Source organism: Erpetoichthys calabaricus, chromosome 1, assembly GCF_900747795.2.
Source record: "Erpetoichthys calabaricus chromosome 1, fErpCal1.3, whole genome shotgun sequence".
In the NCBI taxonomy this organism is placed as follows: Eukaryota; Metazoa; Chordata; class Cladistia; order Polypteriformes; family Polypteridae; genus Erpetoichthys; species Erpetoichthys calabaricus.
Window position 1 is genome coordinate 303552638 of NC_041394.2, and position 21728 is coordinate 303574365.

A 21728-nucleotide genomic window follows, 5' to 3' on the forward strand; every position below is an offset into this window, starting at 1 on the left:
ACTGGCACTTTGCCAAAATCAAAACAGAAAATGAACACAAGGAGGCAGTGAATAAAACTACCAATAAAGTGTGAACAGTTTACATTTAGATTAGCATTACAGAGCTACCCTGAAGTACTCAAAAGCAGTACGGTGTGCCCACGAGGCCCTGCTCTTTTTGCTGTGGTAATTAAATACTATAGCTAAACAGCAGCGTCACTAAGCCATAAGGAAAAGATTTCTTGAACTGTCATGATGTTGTTTTCACTGCAGTAGGGAAGTAGTGATTGAAAATTGTAATTAATATTCTTTTTTTTCCTTTGCATTTGTGTTTGTTAATACTGTGTCCATTTCTCCCTTTTTAGAATTTTAGAATAGAGGAACTCCAACCGAAACAAGCCTCGCATCACTTCTGCCATGCCTCTAGCTTTGCCTCTTCCACCCAACCAGAATAAAACCAAGGCCACCTGAGAGAAAAATCATTATTTGACTGGAGGAGTTTGAGGAGTAGACTTGCAGTCTCTCAATTGACCACCAGAGGGTGACAAAATTGCCATTCACATACTTTTGTTTGACTTTTTCCCTTGCACTTCCCAGGAATCGCCCACTTGGAGCTCCAGAACTTTCTTTGGGTAAACTGGTGCTTATGTTAGAATATACAGGTGCTGGTCATAAAATTAGAATATCATGACAAAGTTGATTTATTTCAGTAATTCCATTCAAAAAGTGAAACTTGTACATTAGATTCATTCATTACACACAGACTGATGTATTTCAAGTGTTTATTTCTTTTAATGTTGATGATTATAACTGACAACCAATGAAAGTCCCAAATTCAGTATCTCGGAAAATTAGAATATCAATTAAGACCAATGCAAAAAAAGGATTTTTAGAAATGTTGGCCAACTGAAAGGTATGAACATGAAAAGTATGAGCATGTACAGCACTCAATATTTAGTTGGGGATCCTTTGGCCTGGATTACTGCAGCAATGCAGCGTGGCATGGAGTGGATCAGTCTGTGGCACTGCTCAGGTGTTATGAGAGCCCATGTTGCTCTGATAGTAGCCTTCAGCTCTTCTGAATTGTTGGGTCTGGCGTATTGCATCTACCTCTTCACAATACCCCATAGATTTTCTATGGGGTTAAGGTCAGGTGAGTTTGCTGGCCAATCAAGAACAGGGATACCATGGTCCTTAAACCAGGTACTGGTAGCTTTGGCACTGTGTGCAGGTGCCAGGTCCTGTTGGAAAATGAAATCTGCATCTCCATAAAGTTCGTTAGCAGCAGGAAGCATGAAGTGCTCTAAAACTTCCTGGTAGACGGCTGCGTTGACCTTGGACCTCAGAAAACACAATGGACCAACACCAGCAGATGACATGGCACCCCAAACCATCACTGACTGTGGAAACTTTACACTGGACCTCACGCAACGTGGATTCTGTGCCTCTCCTCTCTTCCTCCAAGACTCTGGGACCTTGATTTCCAAAGGAAATGCAAAATTTACTTTCATCAGAGAACATAACTTTGGACCACTCAGCAGCAGTCCAAAGGCGAGACGCTTCTGACGCTGTCTCTTGTTCAAGAGTGGCTTGACACAAGGAATGCGACAGCTGAAACCCATGTCTTGCATACGTCTGTGCGTGGTGGTTCTTGAAGCACGGACTCCAGCTGCAGTCCACTCTTTGTGAATCTCCCCCACATTTTTGAATGGGTTTTGTTTCACAATCCTCTCCAGGGTGTGGTTATCCCTATTGCTTGTACACTTTTTTCTACCACATCTTGTCCTTCCCTTCACCTCTCTATTAATGTGCTTGGACACAGAGATCTGTGAACAGCCAGCCTCTTTAACAATGACCTTTTGTGTCTTGCCCTTCTTGTGCAAGGTGTCAATGGTCATCTTTTGGACAACTGTCAAGTCAGCAGTCTTCTCCATGATTGTGTAGCCTACAGATCTAGACTGAGAGATCATTTAAAGGCTTTTGCAGGTGTTTTGAGTTAATTAGCTGATTAGAGTGTGGCACCAGGTGTCTTCAATATTGAACCTTTTCACAATATTCTAATTTTCCGAGATACTCAATTTGGGACTTTCATTAGTTGTCAGTTATAATCATCAACATTAAAAGAAATAAACATTTGAAATACATCTGTCTGTGTGTAATGAATGAATCTAATATACAAGTTTCACTTTTTGAATGGAATTACTGAAATAAATCAACTTTGTCATGATATTCTAATTTTATGACCAGCACCTGTACAAGGGGTTTTGCAAAAATCCTTAGTCTTCATTAAGCTGCCACTATGTTCACATCAATTGGAGATCAGGTTTATTCTTTCCTGAGTTTATATAAGTTTCCTACCTACAGGAAGTCATGATGAATATTACGAGAGGGAAGAGTGAGAGGAGTGGAGGTCACCCCTTGCCTGAATCTGAATAAATCATTTTTCCACCATAACAATGTGCTGGTGCACACTGAAAAGCTGACTTTGGAAGTCTGGTGTCTGGCTGATTGAACCCACTCCTTATCACCCTATTTAACACCTTGTGATTTCTGACTGTTCTCAAAAGAACCTATAGACAGAAACATTTTTGAGACACATAATAACTGCCTGTGCGAATGAGCAACATGAGAGCTTAACTGATGGCGATTTTGCTGCTTGCTTTGAGAACTGGATCAAGTGCATGGCGAAAGTGAATTGATGCTGTGTTGAGGTCACCAATAAATCAGTTTTCAACTGGGGAAAACGATTTTTGTAGTAATTGCTATTTCTTTAATGAAAGGCTAAGGACTTTTGCAATGTCTCTCATATACAAGGATAAGTCAATAAATATTCACACTTTTGTTTGGGTTGGCAGTAGAACTTTCCTCATGCCCATGTGGAAACATTGTGTGTATCTGTGGTTACAGTGGTAAAGTTTCAATTTTGTTTAGTTAGATAATCATGTTGTTTTCTAGAAGTAAAAATGGCCTCTCTGCTCTGCATTTGTACTAAGGAAAAACAGTGAGCAATGATCTGATTTTTATGGACTGAAGGTGTACCTGGTGCTGAACTCTACAGAAGGCTTTCTATATAACATGGATGTAGAGAAAAGTCAAGCAAAATGACACCTTTTATTGGCTAACTAAAAAGATTACAATATACAAGCTTTCGAGGCAACTCAGGCCCCTTCTTCAGGCAAGATATAATCTGGATATATAACATGGAGACAGTGTTTTACCATAACAGAGTATTTACAAATGGATTGAGACGTTCAAAAGTGGTAAGAGTGTTGAACACAAGGAAGAAGCAGAATGTCCATGCATGTCCACTATCAACAGCAGCAATGTTAAGCAAGTCTGCATCATGATTCTGATGAACCGACAAGAATTTCAGCCTCCAGTTCTATTATTCAGTTTGTTGTTACTTATACAATTAAGATTCTCATGATACTGTATCCACATAACAACAAACTTTATCTTAAACTACTATGTGTGTTGTAGCAGATAAGCGTGTTGTCCACCTCTCGAACCCTCAGGTACCACTCTTCGGACCAGGTGAAAGTATAATAATACTTTATTTTAATATTACAAGGTGCACCAAGCACTCTCCTCCACACACTCATTAACCACAATTCTCTCTCTATAAACAATCCTCCACTCCCAGACACGTCGCCACCCTACCTCCCAGCTCAGTTCAGTGTCTGGGCTTACCCAGAGTTCTTTTATAGCCCCTGACCCGGAAGTGGCTCCAAGCCAAACCCACAAGTCCGTTTTCCTTCCGGGTCAGGGCAAAGTCCTTTTCTTCATCCCGGGAGCACATCGCTTCTTCCAGTCACGTGACTGGGATGCACTCCCGAGTTATAGGGCACACAAGAGCTTACTAGCCCCCCTACAGCGACTCCTGGCGGCCCCCAAGGTATCCAGCAGGGCTGTGTCAAAACACTACAAAGTCCATGAGGCCCTGCTGGAACTCGGGGTGCAAATATGCTGTCCGGAGGGCTCCTCCTAGCGGCCTGGGGGTGACGACCGGAGTCCATAGGCGGTCGTCTGTCACAGTCCCTCCCCCTTAGCGACGACCAGTGGGGCGGAGCGTTGATTCCCGCGAGGGACGTCTTCCTCCAGGAGAACGCGAGATCCGGGCCATGGTTCTGCTGTCTAGATCCCCCAGCGAACCTTGGGGGAACGGTGTATCTGGTGTCTCTTCGCTCCCCTGTCCTCTGGGGACAACTCCTCCACACGTGGCCCGGTTGCCGGCAGTTATAGCACCGCCGACGTCCTCCTGGTGGCCTCTCTTCCCGAGACCTGAAGCACCTCGGGAATTCTGTCAGCTCCACTCTGTCCTCCGCCAAGGAGGGGTTAACAGCCGCTTTGCTGCTCTTTGCCCTTGTCTTTTCCCTGTTAGGAGACCCGCATTTCTGTGTGGGGATCTCCTGCTTTCTCTGGGGCTTGTGCACAACGTGAGGCTCTCTATGGAATAGAGAGAGCCTCTTTGCTGTTTGCACGCCCGTTGTCCTATGTAAACTCGGAGGCGGCGTCATTAGTACCGTATCGCTCCGGGTAAGAGCACTATTCAGCTGCCCCGGGACGATCGGTGCCTCCCCCGCCTCTTCATTAACTAACGGCAACCCCTTTTCCACGCGGGTCGGGCTTTTAACGTCCGCATTAGTCCAGAGCAGCGTCTGATACCGCTGCTCCGGTTCTAACGGACAATTTCCCAACCACTCCGTCATCGTGCCACATTCGATTGTCGGGCACACAGCGCTTTGGCAACCGCAACTAATTAAACGCGGTGCCGATTCACACTGCGTCCCCTTATTATATACGGTACAGAGGGCACCTACCTGCACCGCCGCATTAATCGAGGCCGGGGCTTCACGGCCTAACCGCCGAAGGTATTCATGAAGTCTCCTCAGCGGCGCTTCGACCGTGGCTACCAGTTCCTCCAGACGTCTTCTCAAGTCCGCGATTCCCTGTAAGAAAGGCAGTACGGGCTCGAGTACCTCTTCGAGATCCCGTACCATATAATCAGTTAAGTTATTTGTCTCGGCCGGCAGTAAGGCTACTTCCTTATTTTGGTCATCTGCCGACCGGGAACCAATGAGCACGTCCACTCCTGGCACGTGCTCTGCTGATGAGCGCAAGGGCTCCTGGGAAATGGAGTCTTTAGAGGAACGGGTAGCCTCCTTCGGCTGGCTGCGGTCTGCCTTTTTACTTTTGCCGGCAGACACTACAGTCACGTCCCGTCCCTTTTTACCTTCATTTGATGGTGGCGCTGGTTCGCTCGCCGCCCCCTTCCCTTTCAGGGAGCTCTGAACCGTCAGGGGAAGACTGACCTCACCGAAGGACCGCTGTTGACCTTCTCTATCCCAGACTCCATCGCGCGAGGTCACGTGGACGTTGTCCTCGAATGGGCTGGTAGATTGTCGACTCCTAGCCTGGCCTGCCTTCTGTGTACCGCAGCCATCTTGGGGAGGGATGCGACAGGCATCTAACGCGCCGTGCTCTCTCTGGAGGTAGGTTTCTGCAAAATAGGAAGAATAACAGCCCGAAACTTCGGGCTTTTTCCCAGCACATACCTCCAGATTCGTCAGCAGTGTCCCCACTTTATTCAGGGTTTTCGGCGCGGCCCCTGGCTGGCTGCGTTCCTGCTGTTGCGCCCTTCGGGCTTCTTCAGCCTTTACCAGCTCCCTGTCGCCGGCACACCCAGTCAGGCGAGTCCAGGCCAACTCGTCGTTGGTCATGTCTTTTACCCAGTCGGTGTTATCCTTCTTTTTCCCAGACTTCTTCCCCATCTCGACCAGGTACGAGGCGAGATTCATCAGCGTCACCACCTTCTCTGTAATGGGGGGTGTTTGCACCTCCGCGGTTTCAAGCGGGACCTTCTCAGGGTTCTCTGCCACAACAAATTTATTATTAAATGCAGATCCTCTGCCTCCAGACGGCCAGAGACTCCTGCCGACTACGCCAGTGTAGCAGATAAGCGTGTTGTCCACCTCTCGAACCCTCAGGTACCACTCTTCGGACCAGGTGAAAGTATAATAATACTTTATTTTAATATTACAAGGTGCACCAAGCACTCTCCTCCACACACTCATTAACCACAATTCTCTCTCTATAAACAATCCTCCACTCCCAGACACGTCGCCAACCTACCTCCCAGCTCAGTTCAGTGTCTGGGCTTACCCAGAGTTCTTTTATAGCCCCTGACCCGGAAGTGGCTCCAAGCCAAACCCACAAGTCCGTTTTCCTTCCGGGTCAGGGCAAAGTCCTTTTCTTCATCCCGGGAGCACATCGCTTCTTCCAGTCACGTGACTGGGATGCACTCCCGGGTTATAGGGCACACAAGAGCTTACTAGCCCCCCTACAGCGACTCCTGGCGGCCCCCAAGGTATCCAGCAGGGCTGTGTCAAAACACTACAAAGTCCATGAGGCCCTGCTGGAACTCGGGGCGCAAATATGCTGTCCGGAGGGCTCCTCCTAGCGGCCTGGGTGTGACGACCGGAGTCCATAGGCGGTTGTCTGTCACAGTGTATTTTTGGTTTTAAAATATTTAGAATATAGTATTGAAAGAAGCATTAAGAACTGACAGGTGAACATTAAATATTAAAACAGAAGCATAAAATATTTTAATTTAATTTGAGGCCACTACCATTGTGAGTTAAAAAAAATTTGGTTCTTTCCCTACTAAAGAATTACATTGGTAATGAAGTTAGCAGGAACTGAGAGCAAAGTCAACAACTACCTAATAAATTTAACAGAGATCTTTACAAGATTTGAAATAGACTTAAAAATAATGTTAAGAATTTAATTTTAAGACACTTCATCGTTTTGCAGCCCAAGACTATTTCCAATAACATTTAGAAAGTGATTAAATCAGAATGGGAAGGGAAGGTTTGCAGGGTTTGACGTGTGAAACTTGGCGTTTGCAAACAGGGCAAAATTTCACTTTCTGAGAGAAAGTCAGCGCCCACAAGTAAAACATGACATAATAAGGACAATAAATATCTATGTTGTTAAGGAACATGAAGTGCAAAAACCAAAGGCCTGTGATCCTTCATTAAACTTTATTAGTAGGAATGTTAAAGGAGTAAATCATGAATTGAAAAGAAAAATGTGTTTCTTACATCTTAGTTCATTAAACTCAAATATAGTTTTCATGGAGGAAAAGCATTTAAATATTAAAGATCAAAACAGGTTGAAAGAAAGAAATAGTTGCACAGCTATTTACTGTAATTCCAATTATGGCAAGAAAACTAAAGGCATAGTAATACTGATCACAAAAGCAATTCCTTTTGTGGTTTCTGAGATCATTTCTGACCCAGCACGGAGCTATATTAAATTAGACTGCAAAATGAATTAAATTTAGACTAATTCTTTCAAGGACATATACATCTAACTGGGAGATAAGGAATTTTGCAATTTCAGTGTTTAGTAATAGGCTCTCAAAGGAATGCAAGGATGACATGACACCTATATATTTGTGGGAAATTAAGAAGTAATTAGTCTGGCTCTAATATTATGAAACTGTGAGAAAGGAACAGAGAAGGTATAGGTTACTAGCAGGTTGTTCAACAGTTCCTGTATTTACTGAAAATAAAATTCATATCTGACATTTCATAGATTCTGGAGATGCTAAGTACATCATTACTTCTGCTTAGGTTCAACAATTCAATTTACTTATTAATAATACCAAGCATATAATAAAAATTCAAATGAATGATGGGGGCTGTATTGGTTAGGATTCTTTGAAAATGTAATTATGACTGACTACAGGTCTTGTCCATAATTTCATTCATGGTAATTATTGAGTTTATATGCTTTATCTGAACAAGAGAACAAGGTAGTGGAGGACTACTGTACTGTATATACAGTAAAGGAGAATTTAGCAAATGATTTTATTTACCAACCAGACAGTCCATTTGAAGGAGGATTTTTGCTTGCTGAGAAAAAAAGATAGCACACTCTCATCATAGATAATTGGGAACACACTGCACCTAAATTTCTATCAAGCATAATTACACTCTTAGCTTGATTTAATACCTCCTCATCTAGATTACCCATTCAATAATATTTAGAAGACTAATTTAATGAAGACTTTTCAATTGTATCCATTAGACAAGGTGGTCATGAAAAAACTGCACTCATCTCAGCATTAAAAAAAAGCTTCAGCAATGTTTCATTCATTTGTAAACAATGGTTTCTGAAATGTTTAAGACATATTTAGTTTGATGTATATGAATGATGTAATAATTTCCCCTTGATATAGAAATACATGCTGGCTATGTTTGAGAATTTTTTTTCTGGTTAAGAAGAAATGATCTATTTATTAAATTGTAGAAATGAAATGTGAATTCTAAGTTTTCTGCTTTATTTTTAGGGTACCATATTTCTGCCAAGAATTAAATAAAGATGCTGCTAAAGTTCAAGCAATTAAGAATTGGCCTTTACTTTATTCTGTCAAACAAGTTCAATTTTTTGTTGATTTTGGAATTACTTATAATTATTATAAAGAATTTGAGCACTATCATATTTCCAATTACAAATCTTAATAAAAATCTCAGAAAAAATATGAACTAATAAAGCTCAGGAAGCCATCAGTAAATTAATGCATTTACTTCAAAGCATATTCTTCAACACTCAGATTGCATGCTATAATAGGATAAAGCTTCTATAATTTCAAGAGCATCCTGATTTGGCCTTGATTTGCTATGGAATAAGAAATTCTTGTGTTGTGTTAATCTTGTGCTTGGTAATTGCCGGTGTGGACACATGGCATCTGGATTACAAGGGAACTCAGAAGCAGTTTCCCTAAAGTGTACACTAAAGGGGAACTCCGTTAAATGTGCGCAAAAGGTCAAGCTGCATGCAATGCAAAGCAGTGTACTTCCTGGTGACGTCTCTCAATCAGCACCAACATTACTGCACTGCATCATCACACCATACTCCATCTGTCCACAGTGCAAATCCTGCCAACTACACTAAATGTGTTGTCATAGATCCCACCATGATCTATTCCAGGTCACACATTTTGCACTGTGGTAACTATCAGTGGTCTGCTGTGAATCCACAATATCTGGACTACACGGGCCCTCGGAAGTAGCTTTATTAACTATTTGCACAGGCACAGGCTGAAAGCAATGCAAAAAGTTCCTGGTGCTTCCTGGTGACAGCAGCTGAGCTCACAATCTCATCGAGCCCTTACCATACTGTGCAGTATCACCAGCACACTGTACATGTCCATAGTGGAAATTCTGCCAACAACACCAAGTATATTATAACAGAATTGCACCAGGATCTATCTTGCACTGTGGTAACTGTCAGTGGTCAGCTGTAAATCAATAATGTCTGGATTATACAGGCCCACAGGAGCAGCTTCCCTAAAATGTACACTAAAGAAGAACTCCACTAACTGTTTGGACAGGTTGTAAGTAGTGCAAACTTGAGTGCTTTCTTGTGATGACAGCTAAGCTCTCTCTCTATTACTCAACCTCTGCCGTATTATGCAGCAGTGCTGCTACAGATGATTTGGGTTCTAGATAGATCTTAGATTATTCAGTCAAATTTTAGAGTTCAGCAGCAGAAGGTAAACTGGCTTTCTGAAGCTCCAATGATAGTTTGACATTAATTTACAGATGACAGACGAAATGGCATATCATACTGAAATACTAAGATCTAGAAAATGTTATTGACTTGTCCATTTAAAAAGGGAGCTGCTTATATGGGCATCATTCTGAGAAACATTGACAAAACAATCTTCAGCTTAGTCCTTGGTCAAATAATTCTTATTCTTATAAGGTTAGCTTTGGAACAGCTTTCTGGAAAACTGCACCAATTAGATATGCACAATTCTTCAAAAAAACATCTACAAACAACAAATCTTGGATCTTTGCATCTCCTGCAGCTACTTGTGACATCATGCCCGAAATCATTGCTCTGAGTGTCATACTAAGAATCATTCCTATTTGTTAGCTTGGGCTAATATGGAAGTTAAAAATCTGATTTTTTCTTCATATGCTTACAAGCGATTATAGTGTGCAATTGACAGAAGTGGGTCGATTTCAAACACATTTAAACTGAATAACCAAACCAAAAACCGTTCCTGTAAAAGGCATTATTAAGAACTGGTAAACCTCAGGAATATCACTGAAAATAAAATGTTTTGTTCATTTGTTGTGAATATTCTTTGAGCTTTATTTTCAAGGAACATTACTACATGTGTGGTTTGGATTAATTCTTTAGTGTGAGAAAGATATCATTTCACCCAAGAAGCACTACACATCACGTCACAAAGGCTCTGCTGTAAAACTCAGCCCAACGCTTCAGCTCTCTGTCTGCGATTACAGATTAAAACGTTGAACAATATAAGACTTGAGCTTATAGTGTTAGATAGTCTGCTTAATGATTCATAGCTTCCCACTTCTTGCTTTGGTTCATAGTTAGTGTTTTGACATCTGATGATATTCTTGTGACTTTCTAAATGAACCCTGTCAATTCTTGTTTTCAGAAATTTGTTTCTGATAGCAAAACTTCAGTATTCTAGAAAACGGTTTCTGTTCCAGATTCTCAAAAATGCACACATCTCCTGGTCCTTTTTTAACAACATCTTTGCGGTTGCTCACAATCCAATGTGCCAGGAGGCAATAAAAAGAGGACGGCTGCAATTAAAAAAACTCGGGCAGAGTGCGCCTGTGCTGCAGTCCAGCCAAGCCGCTTTGAGTATTCGTGACTGGAATAACAGGCACGTGTCATTTAGTCCCTGGTAATTGTGCTTTTTATGAAGCTTGTTGTTTAGCACAGTCTCACCGCTCTCCTTCTTTACAGCTAATGTGAAAACATGTCTGGTTGCTTGGCAAGGAAAAAAAAAACACACTTAGGCATTGTGTAACCAGTGCTTTAAATGGATTCTCTATTCATCCTTACCCAACCTTGACTATAAGAAACTAAAAAAAGAATATTAAAGATATTGTTAGAATCATGCTGCACTTAGGGAAGCTAATATCTCATGCTACTGAAAAGTGCATGAGAAAAATAATAAGGCACTGCGTAGTAAAATGTATTCCTATTATTTCACATAAAAACAAAAACTAGAAGTGAACTGTGGTGAAATGCTAATAATAAAAGACTGAAGAAAGCCAGAATGGTGAGATTATCTCCCGTAACAAAAATATCCCTAGGGACTCAACAGGCTTTCAGATCAATGTAGCCCAAGTAGTCATACTGTTCCCATTAATGCTGCTCTTATGACATCGACCTATATATAGCTTTCAAGAGCAAAGGGGAGAGCAGTGAAGTGTAACACATTGTTAGCAGATTTAAGCATTTTTTGTTGTTTTTCTGAGCACAAATCAGTTCAGAAGTAAGAACTGCTTGAGTGCACTCAGACTGTGGAGCATCAGAGGTGAAGCAGTTTTTGTGAATGCCTTGGGCAGAATTTAGGTAGAAATTCAGCACATTATTTAGCAGACATCTAATACTTGGCGAAGGCTCATGATAAAATGTGCATGTAAATCTGGTAATACCTATAAACTATGTGGACAAGCATTGGTGAATTTTAAAATGTATAATATACCATACATTTCTTTATTCAAAAGCAAAATATTAAAGAGCTGTTATTAAAACTGTAGGGCTTGGCAGCACTGGATGACTCTTCCTCAGAATGTACATCCTTAGGAAAGTCTGATAAATGACAGTTAATGTCATTAATCATTTTACAAAGCATGGCCTTCAGAATGTAGCCTACTTTGGAAATCATCACAATAACTATGGTGGCGGACGGCCGGGACGCATGCCTGGCTGGGACGCCCCTTTGATACCAGATCCGGGGGAGCAGCCATGGGATGCACACTACATCCCCCGGAACATTTGGTGGCAGCTCCCCTGGATTGCATCAGAGCCAATACCTTGGGACACCAGAGCTCATCCCTGTTGGGCACCGTGGCCACTGCCAGGGGAGCTGCAAGGCTTCCTGAGTCCGAGTGGGCAGCAACGCAGCCACACCTGGAAGTGCAGCCTAATCTAGGTTAATTGCCACCTGGAGCACTTCAGGGTGAAATATAAAGAGAGCCTGCGGCCACTACTCAGTGAGCCAGAGGCAGGAGGAGGAGGATGATGATGATGATGAAGAAGCTGAAGCTGCCTGGGAGGAGTAGTGGAGGAAGAAGAGTGTGGTTTGGGGTGATTTACTTTGTGTGTTGTTTTGGGACTGTGTTAGCCCTGTGGGACACCGGGAAGACATGCCCCACGTCTGAAGAAAAATAAAAGTTCTTTTTGTTTGTTTTACGCGTGCCTCCATTGTCAGTCTGTGTCGGGTCGATGCCTATATAGTGCCTTTGCCACAATATTGATAAAGAAAACCAATCATCTATAATTTTAAATAATTTGACAGTTCCATATGAGACTGCTGTTGGGTGTGGACAGATAATAGTAATAATGATGGAGGAAATTAACAACATTTGAAATTAAGCTAAACTAACAGAGTGATTAAGGTTTTTGCTGATATTTATCTTCATCTTGTCATTATAAAGTTTTAAAAACTTCAATAAAAATCTATATCATGATCTAACAACACAAATCCTGCTGAACTGTATATCCTTCCATCTGAAACATTATATTTCAACAAGAGTTGGGGGAAAACCTATTATAATGAACACCTGAAATAATAGGAGCCAAAAAGAATGTTATATTTTGTGCACAGAGATTATATACTGTACATACTCATAAAATAGATTATTCTTTTCATGGGAGCTCACAGATTCTATGTTTCATATTGTAATTCTTGTCCCATGGAAAGCTCTCTCTTGGTCATAATTTTTAAATTATAACTGGAAACTGTCTTTTTACTCTGCATTAGATCATTAACCTTGTTTTTATTTTTTTTACCTACAGTATTGCAGTATTTTTGTTTTTGATGTATTATACATAAGCTCTAGGTAGCTAACATTCTTTTCTTATGTTCTCCCTCAGTTCATCATACTTTTACAGATGGGATGCCAATATACTAGCAAACTTTATACTTAAAGTCTCAGCATTCCTCGTTTTTTTATATTAATAGTACAATTTCCATGTACAGAATGCAGTGAAATTTATATTCTCAAGTCCAACAAGCCTGCACCATGTCAGTACTTTCCAGCACTATGATCCAGTCAAACACAGCACCAGTCAAATGTGGACCTTACCTTGAACATGCTTGAGCTGTTAGCTATTTTATTCTTGCTCTGTAAAAAATATACTTTGAGACTGTTCTCTGTGGAAGAAATTATATGAAATACAGTAAATGTGACTGGGCAATATCATTTCTGTGTTATTGGTGGTATTGCCTCACAGCTCCAGAATCCTTGGTCAAAATCATTGTCCTTTTCACTATTGGCGTGTCTTTTGCACGGTTTCTTGCCATGTAAGTTTTTGCACATTCATCATACTTTCCAAAGTCGTGCATGTCAGTTTAAATGGCAGCTGTAAATTGGCCTAAAGTGAATGGATATGGGTGGATGCATCAGTGTGCCCTGCAATGAACTGGTGTCCTACCACCAAGGATTTGTAACTCCTCTTGACAAGATAGGCAACGTTCCCTCATGATCCAGTAAAAGAATTAATCCATTTGAAAATTGATTAGTTAATGATTTCTTTAAAGTTAAAAAACATTATATCACTTAGTACAGATTTTATATCATCATAATCATTTGTCTTTATAACATATACCATGGAAACAGTCACAGTATTGTGACAAAGTCAAATGAGTCTTTTTTTAGATTTTTTTTTTGTACCTTTTTTAAACTTCACTTTACAAATGCAAACACTTCAAAGTAATTTCTGAATCTGTGCTTGATCTCACTATGGTGCTCTTAGAAATGATGGCATTTCCACTGAGAGGTTCCATAAGTGTGTCACTAGTTACAATGGATTTCTTCACCAGCGCTTGTTTTATTACATTGTTTGAGAGTTGGAATACTGTTTATCATTACAACCACTGGAACATTATATATCTTACTCTAAGAAGCATTCTTGTCAAAAGAATGCCTCAAAAATTACATTCCGACAAAGAGAACTATCAAGATTAGCAGAGCACAATGAGATAAGGGCTGAGGTCTTTCAAGAGTACAGTGTAAGAAGTAAATGTACTTGTAGAACTATTGTCATTAAGTACCATTATGCTCTGCTCATTTGTATGTTTAATATCTGTAGTTCTGTTGGGTTTTGATATTGTGGGATAGTTAACTTTGTGTATTCTTACTAATTAAATCTTTTTGAATATGGGAAAGGTACTAAATAAATGATTTAAGTGTCACCCCAGCATTCACCTGTTTTGGTGAATAGTCTACTTAAGTAGAGAAGACACTCAACTTTTATCCTACTAAGAAAAACAATACTGTACTGTATATAGTATATCATAAATGAAGAATCCAGGTTAAAGTTAGTGATGAAAATAACCCAAAGTGACATCTCTTCTATGCAGTCATAGCTGCCAACTGGGATTCAATTCAATTCAGATAATTTATTATAGTGAACTTTCCCTTTACAAGCTCATGTGCAAGGTTTAGTATTATAAAGAAAGTGTATAACATTTGACTCACCTGTTCAAAACATCCTATTCAAAATTTACATGACATTTAGACAACTTCACACATGCCTTTAAAGTAAGTTGTTTTGTAGTTGACATTGGCATTGCCAAGAGATGCTTTTATATCCTCTGTGGATCTTGGATTCTCATAGACTCATTTTAGCATTTTTTTAGCCAGCGTACAGAACTAATTTGCAGGGAAATAAATAAATAAATGTGATTGTGCAACTTTAAATATATGTCTTAATGTTGTATAAACTGTAAGGTTGATCACATTACATATGAAACTCAATGTTCATAAGTAGCTCTAATTTAAGACAGGCAATTCACTTCCCAGAAGATTTAGATTTGTCAAACTCTAAAGTCCGGGGCGCAGGTGGATAGAAATCTTGGCAGCTGAAGTGTACCAATGAGTGATGGACAAGGCCGAGTGCCATCGGTTTACTCATAAATGAAACTCTCTGACCCAGCTGAACATATCCAAAGAAATGAATCAAGTACAGTACTGAACTTTGAAGGACATCACAGTAGACTGTGTATTAAATATGTTTGCCAACTGAGAAATCAAATAGAATATTGCCTCTTTACTATGCTTTCTGTCTGACCTGAAATATATATGCTTAAAGTAAAAATGGAATAAGTAATTAAGAGGTAAATGGGAATGTGAAAGGTTGGTAATTTCAGGAAATCAATCAAAAATCTCCTTCCATTAGAACACTACAAAATATTTTAACCTGTAACATGTATTGGTGGCATCATGCCACCTTGGTTGGCAACACAGCTAAAGGGTTGCTCTCCAGGTACTCCTGTATTCCTGCTGCGATGTACATGTTAGAATAGTTGGCAATTATGAATTTTCTGAAACCTGCGCAGGACTTAGATATGTTTGAAAATTATTTTCCATAATAATTGGGAAGATTGACTCTTTATAATTGTATAAAACGTTCTCTTTTATTCTTTATAGCATGTTACCATGAATTAAAGTATACTATTTAAAACTTTACACACATGCTGACACGGTTCATAACTATTTTAATATTCAATATAACTATTCAGTATAAATCAGTGTATTTAATATAATCATTATAAAATTTCTAAAACCAAGCAAAAACAAGCACTAAAAACAGGAATAAAACGGGTTTCTTGTCTGAATTTGTAGAACTGTTTTCTAAAAACAGTACAATAAAAATCATGAAAAATAAACATTTTACTAGTGAATACTTTTAGAGGGTAGACATCCGATTTTAATTAAATTTGGAGGAGAAATAGATTAAAACATTTTTTTTACAAACTCAACTGAAAATTTTTCATATCCTGGCATTCAAATAAATAAAAATGGTAAAGAAATATGCAATGGAAAATGTGTGAGGTAATATGTATTCATAATTTTGGTTAACTTCCAGCATGCAATTTTGTTCCATGTTTCCCCTTGGTTATGACTGTTTCAATCAAAACCTTCCTTGTGTCACTTTTTGTAATTATTGCAGCTCTGTTGTATATTTGTGCATTTTCAATAAACTATACTTATTTGTACAGTTTAAGTTCAGTAAACTTCGAAATACTTCCTCAAGTGGATAAAAGGGAAGAAATTGTGTTTTCTACATTGTCTGAAGGCCATTTCACTACAGCAGGGCTTCCCAAACTCAATCCCGGGGACCCACTGTGGCTGCAGGTTTGTTTTCCAACCAGCTTTTTGTTTTTTATTGGACTCCTGGACTAATTAAGTGGTGTGTTATTTCCCAAGTTCTGTGTTTTGGGAACAATACAGAAATTAGAAAATTAAGTTTGGTAAAAAATAAAAATAAATAAATAAAAATGTACCAAGCAATTATATGGGAAAAATGTTTTTTTTCTTTTTAACAGTATTTTCATCTTGATTTTCATTCTACTGTTCCAGGTGTTCCAATTGTTTAATGAATCCATTATTTACTAATTAGTGGGTCTGAAACTAAAGTAGTTGTTCAGTGTTGTTTGCCTGGGTGTCTGCTCTGCTTGTTTTTAATTGTCATTATTAAGATACAATGAAGGGGGAAAACTGCACAGAGAAAGGGCAAAATATAAAGAAATCAACAAAAGAGAGTTAAACACTTAAATCTATAGCAAACGCAAAAATATTTCTAAATGTCTTATAAATGTAAAAATCAAGCTACTGTGCTTTTCTGAATGTAGAATAAGAGAAAAATAATACCAGCTAATTAAATGAGATCAGTGCTATCAGGTGTTGTCACCGATTAGGAATCTGGTTGGAACAAAAACCTGCAGCCACTGGGGGTCCGCAGGACTGAGTTTGGGAAACACTGCACTACAGGATTGTTATTTAAAGCTGAATCTTTTCATCAGAAGAAATGGTTTTCAATGCAGTACTGTTTTTCTGTGTAAATTAAGGCAGATTATCCAATACAGATCTATACCAAATTATAACTCATGCATCCCCCACTAGTTTCCACATTTAAACTATTTAAGAAAGAAATATCACAATTTCAAACTAATATGTCATAGATGGGATGAGCATGTGCGCTGGTTTAGAGAGGTCCTATATCTTTTTCTACAATAGACAAAGGTACATAGGGATGGACTTCTAGGTTATGATTAATTCTTTTAAATTGAAATACATTATCTCATTACTTATAAAACTATATAGCTCCTCCTGGATTAAAAAGAGGCTTGTTGAATGCTCAAAATAATTGGCAGGACTTCCTAAGGTGAATGCATTTACAAAAAAAGTATCATTGAACTTGAGGAAAACTTGAGAAAATGATAAGAACTTGTGCACTTTTCATTCAGGGACATATCATGCACTTATTCCACAGCAGAAAAGACAAATCAGTCATAGAATGAATGCACCAAGAAGAAAGTACACACAGTGTAGGGGCATCAATATATGCAAGTGTTCCAGCACAGATGGCATACACTGTAAATCCAACCCATAAAGAAGCAATAATAGGGGGATGGAGAGAGGTGGAGGATAGGTCAAGTTGCCATAATTCAACGTGGACCAAAAACATAAGAAAAGTGTCTCTAGTATTTGATTTTCTTGTGTGTTTCTGACAGGTAGAATGCAGTGGAATGTATTTGTTGCCTTTGTGGTTTTTCTTTTTCTGTAAAAATGTTATTCTGCCTAATTCATAACTTTAGTTTGTGGGTATTGACTTGTTTTTTGTAATGAATCTGGAGTTTATTAGTGGTATAACATGTTTTTATTTAGTATTTTTTGTTTTGTTTTGATGTTCATGTTAATTTTTAACAATGTTTATTTATTTCTTTGCTGCCGATTTGATTATTTTTGTCTGTGGATGCTGCGATTTTGTGTCTTTTGTTGTTACAACTGTAAAGTTATGTTGTCACTTAAGCATTAAATTAGAGAAGTAAATGTTCATTATATTAGAATGGGAATAGGAACATACCTACATTTACAGTAAATCTGCAATGTTCATTTCTCTGTTAAGTTGTAATGTGTTAGAAAGTAGTGTTTATAAAGTTAAGCATTCAAGATCTGGGAGAATGTGAGAGGAAGTAAGATTGTTATTGTTTTGGCCTGACCATGTGCTAGCACCTGCAGAGAATACAGCTTGTATTTGGAATAGAAATCTGCCTCCATCCAGTTCTTTTTGTTCCCAAAAAGGATTATCTATCTTGGAAGAGAAACCGTTGTTACATTTGGTGACCTGCGGTGTGACAATTCTTTTTTTTTTTTCTTCGGTTTCTTTCTGGTGGATGATTTGCACTGAGGACGGGTTTTTCTGACAACTAACGTCTCTTACAGATTGCATTCCTACGGAGTACTGTTATTTGTGAACACTGGTAAGAGGCAATTTAATTTTTTTCTGTTCTGTTACCTGGCACGTATGGACTTTCAAGTTTTTTTTCCCCTTTGTGAAGCTCTGTTTAAGACACCTTGTGCTCATTAAGATGTCCATAGGAGCTGATTCACCAAACTCAGGGGATATTTTAAGTGACTTCTGGAGAATGACAGAGGCTCAGTGACCACATAGTTCTCATTTGTTCCCTATTACATTGCCCCCCGTTTTTAAAGGTGATGGGTCTGAATCTTTTGTTGGGCTCGGCGGTTTGAAGTGGCTGTTGCAACACTGCACCCTTTGGCGGCTTCTTAGTTACAACCAGTGTTAGCAGCTCTACTTTCCACATGTTTATCAGAAACAGCATTTTTATATTGGCATAGTCTCCCCACAGCTTTACAACAAGATTACACTGCAGTTTCATCTAAGCTGAAGGAAGTTTTTGGGTCTAAACAATTTCTGCCTTTCTTTCAGACCTACATTAATGCTCGTCCTTGAAAACCTAATGAAAGTTTAGAAGTTTATGGAGCTGAAATAACACGTCTTGTTCTTCAGGCATTTCCAGACACTAATGCACAAAATGGTGAGAAATTTCGTCGCTTTGTTGCTGGTTTAGACCCCATGTTGCAATCTAAAATTCATGGATTCCAAAACTATTGAAGAGGCCCTTACAGTGGCTAGTCGTTGTGTGAGAACCAGAGAATTACTAAATATGACCTCTACCTATGCATCTCAGCCAGTGTATTCCTCCCCTAGTACTACTACCACTGCTGAGCCATCTGTTTCTATGGTGAATACCACCAAAAACAGTGATCACCATCTGTGGCGTGCTATGGAAAATCTAACGTTAAAGGTGGACTCTTTACAAACACATCTAAACCAGCTACAGGAATCTAATCACCTGCTTGCCAGACAGTTAGGATTTACTCCTGAAGGACATCATCCACCCTACTTGAAATCCACTTGTTACAAGAGAGACCATTCTGTTTCAACACTGGATGACTCTCATCAACATCCATTCCATCATTTACCTGATAGACAGCTCCAGCATTACTCTAGGATTCCACAACATTTCCACACTGTCACTTCACAATTATATACACGTTATGATGATGAGGAATTTTCAATCAGTCTTTACTCTCGTTCTGTTTCACCAGAATGTAAACAGCAGCCTGAAGAGCGAAACTATGCTAAACGATCAAGCCGTGGTGAGTACAGGCACCATAGTCCTAGCCCAATGATGAGAAGACATAGGGGAGTTAGTCTTACAAGACCCCAGTCACGTTCTGTTCATTTTTTTTCTCCCATATGAAGATCACCTTCCCCTACTTCTCATTCTCCGAGGTCGGGAAACAATCAGTAGCTAGTATTGAGGGGCAACAGGAAACCAGACTGAAAGGGTTCCATCAAATTATTAGAGGTTAGGTAATTGGTGAGTTGGGAAGCTACAACACGCTCAAGAACTTTTGACAGGAAAGGTAAGTGGGAAATAGGCCGTAAATTGTTAAGATTGTCAGCATCAAGACCAGACTTTTTTAACATTGGGGTTACAGAAGCGATTTTAAAAGTGAGCGGCACAGAGCCAGTGTCAAGGGATGAGTTTATTATTGTTGTAACAGTCGGGATTATGGCATGAAGGCAGGATTTAAGTAGTGTGGTGGGGATGGGGTCCAGTACACAAGTAGTGGGCCTCATCTTACAAAGCAGGTTATTAACAGACGCAGATGTGACTGGTGAGAACTTAGAGAAGGAGCTGGATGGAGTGGGAAAACAGGGAGAGATATAAACAGATGATGTATTTATGTTAGTTGAATTATTTAGATCTTTAATTTTGTTACGGAAAAAGTGGAGGAATTCCTCACAGACTTCAGTAGAAGAGGTAGTTGGGCCAGATGCGGGTTCGAGTAGTTTATTAACTACAGAGAACAAAACCTTTGGGTTATCATGGCCACTTTCTATTATTCTGTCATAATGGGTGTTCCTGGCAGAAGTTAGTGCTTCTCTGTAAGCTCTTTGGTGGTCAGAGAAAGCCTGGATGTGCATGGTGAGGCCAGTCTTACGTGACATTCTCTCAAGTCGTCGGCCGGCTGCTTTCATAGATCGTAATTCTGAGTTATACCAAGGAGATGAACGTTTAAAGGAAACCTCCTTATGTTTTAAAGGAGCTGTTTTATCTAATGCTGAATGAAGGGCTGAGTTATAGTGGTCAACAAGACTATCTAGTGTTGGTGGAATAGGTGCAGACAGTAAAAGATCAGAAATGGATCCAGAAAGGATAGAGTGACAGATATTTTTAAGGTTTCCGTAAGAGATTTGTCGTTTACAGGTAAGAGAAGGGAAAGGCAGTGAAACAGTGAAAAATACTGCTGTATGGTCAGAGAGTCCCAAATCAGTGCTGTAAATGTTGGCAACAGATAGTCCAGAAGTGCTGATCAGGTCCAGTATATGACCACCAGAGTGGGTAGGAAAATCAACATGTTGTATCAAGTCAAATGCCTTGTCTAATCCTCCTATTATTGCATTACCTGATTTTTCAGAACCTTTTCTGCTTTACACAGATGCCTCTAGGACTGCAATTGGTGTGGTGCTGGCACAGGTCAGTGATAAGCAAGAGCATGTTGTGGCCTATGCCAGCCATGTGTTAACAAAAAATGAGAAAAAGTGGTCTGCATACTACAGAGAGCTATGGGCCATCATCTGGGCTGTACGACAGTTCCATCACTACCTTTACAAACTTCCATTTAAAATCATAACGGACCATAAACCTCTATTTGGCTTGAGGCAAATACCCATTGATGGGGACAGAACAGTCCAACGTGCTCGATGGGCTCTTGAACTTGACACTTTTGACTGCGTTGTAGTACACTGAGAGGGTAATGCTCATAAGAATGCTGATGCACTTTTTCGGCGGCCGGTCACTTGTATAGCTACAGATTTGGAGAATGCAGGTGCCTTGCCATCATCTGCTATTGACCCCTCTCACCATAATACAGAGGCTGACTTACACCATTCAATTTGTGGATGTAGTTACCATCTTCCTTTGACGGATCCTGGCCCTTCTATAATTCTGCCAATTGGATCACAGTCTGACTCATTTTGAGAGTTTTCTTGTACACTAGCCACTAATGGACACACCATTTATGAACATCAGCAAAGTGATCCTATGCTATCAGAGGTTATGAAATGGATAACAGTTGGCCATCATCCTCCTTACTGGCAGATCAAACAAGCTGTACCTGTACTAAAGAAACATGACAACCTGTTCTGCCATAAAGTATACCTTTCTTCTGCCACAGATCCGGTATATCAAGTAGTCGTCCCCCATCACTTGTACCAGAAGCTCTGGAATTTGTACATGGTAGCAAAGTATTTGGACATTTCGCCATTGACAAAACCTTACACAGAGCAAATCGCTT